Genomic DNA, 9,548 nt, shown 5'->3' on the forward strand with positions numbered 1-9,548 from the left:
GTCCACTTTGATAGGACAACTTTATTGATAAACAGCTTCATACCTATGGCATGCCATTAGGATTGATGCCAACTGCACATGTTTCCAACAGATTAACTTCTTCCTTCCTCATCTCTTTGCAGACCTTAAACCATAAGGTGATGCTCTGTATACAATTAGAAACTGTGTTGCTCATACTACCTTCTTCTCATTTCTTTTCTGTATTCTTCTAAAGTGGTTATGAAGGAAGAATATTTATTTAAAAAACTAATGATACCATGTGGAGGAAAAAAAATGTGTATGGGCAAACAGAAGAAGAGAATACACTATGTTGTTGGCATTTAAAATAAATGTAAAATGCCCTATTACAATTATTCTAGTTTGTTATACTGTCTTTTGCTAGTCCCTCTTTTTGACACGTGATTGTCATTTTGTTGAGTTCTTTGATTTGTCCTGTTTTCATGGAATACTTTTTTTTTTTTTTTTTTTTTTTCCTTTATTTAAAAAAAAAAAAAACAAAAGAAAAAAAAGAAAAAAAAGGGGTGTTCTTTTTATGTCATAGTTTCTTCATAAAAACTAAAACAACAACAAAAAGCAACAACAACAACAACAACAAAAGAGTCAACAAAGCAAACTGTTGCTGGATCCAACATTTGGCGGCATTAGAGTTTAGGATTTTATTTCATATGGCTGAATTTTAGTATGAAGGCTGTAAGTAGACATGTGCTATATACTATGATATATTTCCTTTATAGGGAAGATATGAATACTTAGCCTCTTTCAAGGAAAGGGGGGGTGGGGGAGAAAAAGGCTGTTTTACCTAGTTTCAGTTGTATCAGATGCAGCTGGGTATGTACTTCGTTGACTTGTATCTGAAATGATGCAAAAATGCTTTCTAAAATCACTGGAGGTCAGTTTTAATAATACTGTTCTCAGCATCTGGAGGTAGCCATTATATAAAGTAGAGTAATTATAAGGGGAAACTTCAAAGTCTTCAGCTCTATGATCATCAGGTCTGTGGGCTGCTAGACCCACTAATGTTGTAGTTTATTCTGTGTTCATTTATTTTTTTCATTTTCAGAAGTGATTCCAATTGAATCATTTATGGTTCTTCCATTCAGATTATAACAGCTATTTTGGAGCGGATAACCCTCAATGGCTGTATATGAGACATTGTCCGGGGTGCTTCCAAGATGCTTTTGAGCTGGGTAAGGAAATCGCTGAGTGTTGACACGTTCTGAAAGCACTGTGGCATGGACTGAGAGCATACAGTTTATAAAATGTGTTACTAACCTATTATTTTTTTTGCATTAATGACAGAATAGACTATAAATCTTTCCTCTGAAGTATAAAAATGAACCAAATAAGCACTTAATCATTTGCCAAAACAAGAAAATATTTTCAAAAATGAAATACTGTATCAAGTCTGTGTATAGTAGTTCATACAAAAAACCTTTGTCATCATTAACCACTTCTAATGTAGCCATTCAATGTATAATATCATACTGATCTAATGTTATAATGTTAGCATTATATTAGTATACTGGTGAGGTAAACTGTAATCAAATTTTTGCTGTGACTTTAGGGTCAAAGATAACTCTTTCTGTGGGCATGGTTTAACCAGTATGTCAATTTAAGACTTCAACTCATATTCCAGTTCTAATCTGTGATCGACCCTGCACTGCACATGTAAACTTATACATTCTTGCAGTCGTGACCAATTAAAAAACAACTAAACTCGTTAGTAACTCGTTAGCAACTAAAAACATGTGGGCTACTGAACTTGAACCTCTGCCCAGTAGGGCTATATGGGCATGGGGTGTTTGTGTGGACCTTCTGCTGCTATAGTATTCTTTGTAGTATTTCATCCATATGAAATCTGACTGAATCAGCTTCAGTATCTGCAAGATTTTTACTGAAGTTAGTGTGCTGCTAGTAGCTGAAGTTGTAACATAACAAAGTTAATGTTGCCCAGTATGTTAAGGGTACCGCTTTAATAGCTTTACTTTTTTGCTTTTAAATGCCAAAATCTTAGATGCCCCCTTTCGTGTTGTAATTAAAGCTTTCTACTTCAAAACAAAACAAAAAAAAAAGAGGATATAATCCTTTAGAGATGTGCTTTTCACCAAAAAAGAAAAATAAAAAAAAGTGCAAAGCTGCTATACAGTGTCCACTTCATTAGCTGTAGTAAGCTTTGGCGTGTCTGATGTGTCTGGCAAATAGAAAAAAAAAATACAAAAACAAGCAAGCAAACAAATAGTAAGTAGGTTGCACATGCAGGAGATTATATAAATCTGTATTTCCTACCATTATCCCACCCCAGGTGTATATCGATGGGCCTCCAGTGTGTTAATTTCTCATAGCAGAGTCTGGTAATAAAACTCATATTGGCTTGCAGTAATCCATTTTCATCCTACTAAACAAAATTTGTCGTATATTACTTAGTGTTATCTGTCCATATCTAATAGTCTAGCTAGAGACTTGAGAATTTGTTGTTTGTTTTTTTCTTTTTTTTGTATTATTGAAAACTAGGAGACTATATTATACATGAATGGCTTGTAAAAGTATGGCTTTATATTTCAGAATGACAAGCAAGTTTGTGCTCTAATTTCTCCTTTACTTAATCAAGTTTTCAAAATGATGTCCTGAACACAGACCCAGAGGAAATTTAATGTACAACGTTCTGTGTCTCCTTTGATGTCACAGTTGGATTCAGGTTTAAAACACTTGAAAACAGAGTTTTCAGGCTTAAAATAAGAATGCCATAGTGGCAAACCCATTTTAGCTCACACATAACTGTTCTAATTGTTTCTTTTGTGCATGTAACAACTTTTTTGTTTGTTTGTTTGTTTGTTTGTTTGTTTGAGGTTTTGAATATTTTTAAAGCGTCTGCACATTAATCTGAAAAGTATTTGTCCCTTCTCCACTGGTTTATTAGCAACTAGTGACTGCCCCTTCTCTCAGTAATATCAGCCAACAAGTTCAAACATTACAGAGGCACACACTGTCTCTTCCTTGTACGTTCAGAGCATATTTTATCTAACTCTGGAGACACCTTCTTTGCTCTAGATATGTTCTATTTTTGCTGCAGTTTCCATTCTTACCAATCAGCAATTAAAAGTGTCCATTGTTTTGTGATTTCAGCCCCTGATCAGTGTTTGTGATATTCATGTTTTGAGGGGGAAGGCCAACGGGTAAATAAATATAAAGAAAGTTTTCTTGGTAAAGTTTGAGCTATAAGACATAGAGCTTATTAGGCAGGCTGCTGATGAGTACGTGTTTACAATTTGTATACTATTGCTCCTGTTGATTCCATATTTTTTTTCCCCGTCTTCACTTAGGTGAGGGAAAGCAACAAAACCCTCAAAACTTTCTAACTTTTGAACTTTTCTGTACAAGACTGTTATACTGCATTGCTGGCTGATATGTGAAGGTTTGCTATGTCTTGATTCATATGACTTGAGTCACTGCTTATTCTGCATGGCTTACTTTATGGATCTCATTTTCAATGAAGAACTTACTGCTTAAATGTCACAACATTTCAATTGTGTTTATTTAGGCTAGATCTTCAGGAATTGATGCTGGAAACTGTGGATCTTAACTAAATTCCATTAATTTCATTTGTTTAGTCATCGCGGTTATAATACAAATCCTTTTCAAGGGAAAAAAGGAATAAAAAAATAAATTTTGATTAGAAGTGAGAAAAAATGCAAATTATTTTAAAATACAAAAAGTGAAAATATGAGGATAAGCCTGTTTGTGATTTTTTGTAGCTCTGCAGTCACTGGAACATTTAAGACTATGCTGTTGTTCATCAGTCTTAACTGTGAGTTTCGGGTGTTATATACTCTCTGAACTATTTTAAGATGATAATCTTACAACTGGGGGCAGGTGGAAAGGCCGTTGAGACCCTGTAGACTTTCTCTTTGAGTTTAGTAGTTCTCTTCCTGTGTCAGAGTTGCTGCCTATTTTATTCTTTGTAGACAAATGAAAGCGTCTTGAAAGCATTTTGAGTATATGAAGGCCATAACCAAACCAGCAAAAAAAAAAAAAAAAAAAAAGAAAAAGGGGAGTGAAAAGGAAGGTCAGGCAGGCAACATGATTACACAATTGTCTCCATTCTGACACGTGTGGTTTTGATGATGTAATACGTCAGGGGGAGGTTGTTTCAGATACAAAAGGGAGAGGTGGGTTCCCCTCCCTCCTTCAAAGATACGAAACTGTCCAACGGGAGACATACTGTACATGTGTCAGATAAATGAAATCACACCTTTTGGAGGCCTGTCTGAAAGTTCTTGTCTCTCTCTTCAGACATCGATTTATTTCTTCCTAAAGAAGTTGAGGGAAACCTCGCATGGAAACGATTCCATGCTACAGAAGGCAAGAATGAGTTTCAGCATTGCAAGGTTCCTCACGGAACATGCTGTCCTATTTCCTTTCTCAGTGGCTTCTACTTTGTGACAGCTTGTGTCCTCTCTCCTATGCATAGTGGCATTAGTTCGTTAGTGCTGGTTGCAAGTGCCACCAGTGCAGGAAGTGAATTCTGTTAACGCTCTAAATGTTGCAGTCCCAGATGTGTTGGTTTTGTTTCTACGTCAGAAATTCCCCAGGTCATAATGCTGTCACTGTTCTCAATAGGAAACCTTAATTGCAGAGCTAGTTGGAAAAGAGATTAGCTAGCAGTGTTGTCTGGAAAATCTTTCAGCTGTGCAGTGTTATCTCATCCCCTGATATTCCCCATCCCCACCCCTGAGGATTCCTAGCCTGCTGCATTTGGTGAGATACATATGTTTTCCCCAGCTCCAAGAACTGTGAAGAGTTCCTCTGGGATATCTGAGTATAGATACCTAAGTGTGTCTTCAGTTGCTAGGTTATTTTTAGTCAATGGGTGGTTACCAAGTCATCTATAATTGTGCTGTTAAATGTGTCAGAGCAGCTACTGCAAAGTGAGGTGCTCCCTGTAACAGGTTGAGTGTGTAAGGTAAAATGAGACTACAAGATCAGAAGTACTTAAGTGAGCTGTTTAAAGCTTTGAGGGGTATAAGGGTCTCTCCTTTGTATTGCTTGGTGAGCACATATGGGGAGGGTGGTCCACAAGTATATCACAAAAGGAGGAATATGATGATATACACTTTAACCCTGCTATCCATAGTTCCTGTGGCTGGCATACTGTGTCATTTCTGATTTGTGGTGGTTGGAAACTTAGCAGTGATCAGTGGTTTCACAGACCTTTTCACTTCTTAGCCAGCTTCTGTACTGCCCTGGCCAGCAGTGGCTAAAAGCTGTTGCCAATTGGTGGCTGTTTAGTGGAAGAATGTGCAGGAAGTTCCCAGTGGACAACTGTCCATATGACATGGATTGCTGGCGCAGTTCTTTCCCTATAAATAAAATCATACCTACACAGAAGCTCAGTAATAGTGAAAAGAAGGCAGGAACAGCAAAATAAGGCAAGTGGAAACCCAAGGAAAATCCAAAGACTTTTCCTAAAAATATGCATCAGAAGTATTAAGCAGAAAAGACACACAGCAGCAAAAAAATTACTCCTTGGTTACTCCAAACCATCCTGACTGCATTATCCCTTTCATGGATCTGCAGGCAGGAGAAAGAGCGGAAAGAAGGGTTTGTTAAAAAAAAATAATTGTTAAATTAAAAAATTGTTAAAGCCATATTAATCACACACATCATTCATTTAGGTGAGTGAAGGGAAAAATGAAGTGAAAACTTCAGGCATTCATGGAACGAGATGGTCAGATGAATACACTGTGAATACACAGTGGTAGCTACCTCACCTCTCAAACCAGCCATTAACAGAATCTCTCTAGAGATGAATTTCTATTTTGGTGTGCTTGCCATCATCAGCAGAAGATCAGTGATGGTATTTTGAGGAGTGCTGATGTGGTGGCCTAATAGCAAGGAAATGTGAACCAGCTGTTGGTATGTGGAAAGCAATGGGGAAAAAGTATTTGGAGGCTGCAAAAAAAAATAACTGGTAGAAATATACCCATCTGTATTCATTACTTACACTCAATATATCATTTATTTTGGTTAGATTCAAAGTGGGAAAGGATTTATAATGCCACTTCAGGCATACTTGAAAGATGAACTGGGTGAATTTCAACAAAATAAAATGTTAAACTTAGCATCAAGAGAAGCATTCCAGCTGAGAGAACCGCTGGGCTGGAATAATCGCCTCAAGTGACTGGTGACAGAATATTGCCTGAGTAACTCAGAAGTAACAAAAGTGAAATCCAGTGGGCACTGGCAAAGGTTTGGACTAGATAACCTAATAATAGATACTGTCTGCTCTTCTCTCTCTCTCTTTTTTTTTTTTTTTTGGTGTGTGTGTGATTCAATGCCAGTAGTAGATTCCAAATTCATTAGTGAAAATGGGCTAACGTCATCTCATGCTACTGTATTTAGATCTGCATTGGCCGTGCATAATTTTGGGGCTTATCGCATGAACAGGAATAAAATCATTATGCAAAAATACATTCAACACAACTGAAAATACCAGGCGCTTATTTACAGTGGTATGGAACACAATATAAACATGGTCGTGTTCCAGGAACTTCAGCATTTTTTTAATTTAAAATATCTCATTATGGAAGAATGGATCTTTTAAAGGTTGGTGGATTTTTTTTTTTTTTCCCCATGGAATTAAATGCAGAGCAGAGAAGATATTTTTAAACCTCTAGAATTGAGCAAGGGCTGCTGTCTTCGCTACAGAGTTCCAGTTTTAGTAATTCTGTTGAACTAGACAGAAGTTCCAGAAAAAGGAACAAATGAGCTGCATTTCCAAAATCGAACATACATTTGGAAAAGATGCACTTATTTGTTGTGCAGCTTCCCCTAAGAACCAGGAAGAGCTCATATTTTAAGTGCAGTTGCCTTTGCCACGTGATTATCTGGAAAATGCATTCCTTACTGCTATTCCCAGTTGCAACACTGTTGGAAATCTCTTCCAGCTCTATGACCATCCTTCACCTGTGCTAAGGGGCTTTCAGGTGCTCAGCATCCCTCTTCAACATTAGAACACAAGTGGAAGATTCCCTGCGGAGTGGTTTCCAGACAGAAGCTATTGCTGGGACAAGAGCTTTTTGCTTCTGCATTACTGGAGATGCCTGAGGTCAAAGCTTTGGCAAAAACCTGGAAACAAACAGTGAGTTGGTGCTATAAATCTCTTGGCCCAAGCAGCTTGCGAACTGTTGGACAGGTGTTACTGCATTAGTTGGGGTTCAAACCTTAATAGGCTGAAAGGTCACGGGGTGTTTTAGTAAGGGGAATTTATTCTTAAAAGTCTTCCAGAGAAGTCCATGCTGGTAATTTGAGGTATCTTTAATATCTTATAAATCTTTATGTAGATAACAAGTCAAGAATTTGAAGGCGGCTATTTTTGAACAGGGATCATCCTATACCTGAAAGGTCCAAGTCTGTCAAGAAAATGCAAAAAGCACAGCACACCATATTTAGTACAGCAAGCATCGTTGCCAGGTACCACTGTCCTCCCAAATGGGAAGTCTTCTGGAATCCCTTGTTGCTATGAGACTAAATATCTCCGTACTGTGTGAGTGCTGAACCAGATTTTGCTCCCACTTACACCACTGTGCGTGTTGAGGGACTCCCCTGTGGCTGGAGGCACAGCGCTGCGTTCTGATGTCGTTCTTCTGAAAGGGTCTGCTCCAAAGGCTGCTAGAGCCCAGGAGTGTTTGCCTCGTGCAGGAGCTCCACGAAGTAAGACCAGCTTAAAATCAAAGAACATGGGGGCTGCACTGTTGCAATGAACCTCAAAGGAGCAAACAAGGGATTTCAGTCTGCTAGCAGTGTCTCTTTGTGTGCTTTTTGGAAGGCAGTATGTAAAATTTGCCATGATATCTCCCTACCAGCTTTGCATGTTCATACTGAACGGTACATGTTGCTGATCCAGAACTGCATAAACTGTTGAGACACCTTTAAAATCTACATATCTGGAGACTTAAAAAAAAAACAAAACATTTTTTCAAGGTGTTTGGTAGGGTTGTGCAATTTTCTTAGGAGTGCTTAAGTGTAGATATATGAATTTTCTTTAGTTACTCAACCTGTTTCCTCTTCATCCAGAAGACAACAAACAAAACCCAACTTGAACTGAGCCCAAGCATGGCCAATTTCTCACCAAAGGGTACATTTGAGAATTAAAGATTTACATGGAGTATCTCTACTGTAGCTCTGACATTGCTTTAACATTGCATTGCTGTAATCTTCAAATACAGTGAATACAATAAATGGGTTTATAGGGATTTGTGTGAAGTTTAAAATTCCAGGGATAGTTTTCAGTGTTTCTCTGTGCTATCAGCAAAAAAACAAACAAACAAACAAAACTGCACACCGTCAACAGGAAAATGTTTGCCCAACAGAAACACTGATACTGTATTAATCCGTCCTTCCAAGCCTCTTGAGCACCTGCTGGTTCTTAAAAACTAAGAAAATATGCCAGTAATGAGTATTACCACAAAATCAGCATAAATGCAAACATTTCATCAAAGAGCTATGAAAGCACAGCTTCGCAATCATTCCCTTACTTGGTTTGGATCTACAAACTACGGATGCGCTGCTGCCTGTCCCGGATAACCCGGGGTAACGCGGCGGCCGCCGCCGCTCCGCTCCCGCCGGTAACGCCGCGCAGTCCCCCCGCAGCCGGCCGGGGATCGCGGTACCTTCCCGCCGTCCGCGGAGCAGCGCGCCAGGGCGCTCCCGCAGCGCCCGTGCCCCCGCCCGCCCCGCGGCTCTCGCTCCCTCCGTCGCCCCAACGCGCCTTCCCGGCGAGGAGCTCGGGGCCGGCAGCCCTCGGCGGGCACTCCCGGCCGTCGGGGCGGCCCTCCCAGCTCCCCGCCGCAGCGGTCCCGCGGCCTGCCCACCCCCCGGCTGCATGGGGAGCCGCTTCTGTACAGCAGCTCGGCCCTTCCCCCCTTCCCCTGGAGCGAGCGGGCGGGCGGCAGCAAAACCACAACCTCGGCGTTTTTTTTTTTTTTTTTTTTTTTTTTTTTAAAGAAGGGGTGATTTATGGCATTCCTTCATTTGCGCTCTCGCTTTCCGCGGCGATGGCTGCGTCGGAAGCATCAACCTGTAGACTGAGCTCGCTCCCGCCGTAGCCCGGCTTTCGGAGAGCGCTCTGCGGTGTCACCGCCGGGCAGCGGCGCCGGGACGGGGACGGACGAGGGAAGAAGCGGAGCCCCCGAGGCGGAAGGCGCGGAGCCGAGCGGAGGGCGGCCGTCTCCGCGCCGCCGGGGATGTCGGGCTGAGCCGAGTCCCTCCGCGCCACGGAGGATCTCGAGGATCTCCGAGCCGGGGGAGGAGGAGGCGGGGGGTGCAACAAATTGCCGCCAGCCGGGAGAAGTTGCAGTAAAGAGAAATCCCTCCCTCCCTCCGCTCCCTCCCCTCCCCGCTCGCTCGCTCGCTCTCTCTCTCCCTCCCTCCTCCCCGAGCCGTGGCAGCGAGCGGCGGAGCGGCGGCCCGACGAGCGAGCGAAGGAGTGAGGCGGCGAGCGGCTCCCGCAGCCCGGCGATGCTGCAGCGGCTCCCGCGGAGCCTCCCCGG

At 41.3% G+C, this 9,548-nt stretch overlaps 1 protein-coding gene across 1 annotated transcript in view; it reads left to right on the forward strand.

Annotated features, from left to right (window-relative positions):
* The window catches only part of TAFA5 (TAFA chemokine like family member 5), a 421,552-nt gene that overhangs the window by 92,154 nt on the left and 319,850 nt on the right, over window positions 1–9,548 (forward strand). The gene's annotated exons all lie outside the window — the stretch shown is intronic.

This window comes from Centrocercus urophasianus, unplaced genomic scaffold (assembly GCF_019232065.1).
Source record: "Centrocercus urophasianus isolate 14NV4802_14NV808 unplaced genomic scaffold, USGS_Curo_1.0 seq_15, whole genome shotgun sequence".
Taxonomy (NCBI): domain Eukaryota; kingdom Metazoa; phylum Chordata; class Aves; order Galliformes; family Phasianidae; genus Centrocercus; species Centrocercus urophasianus.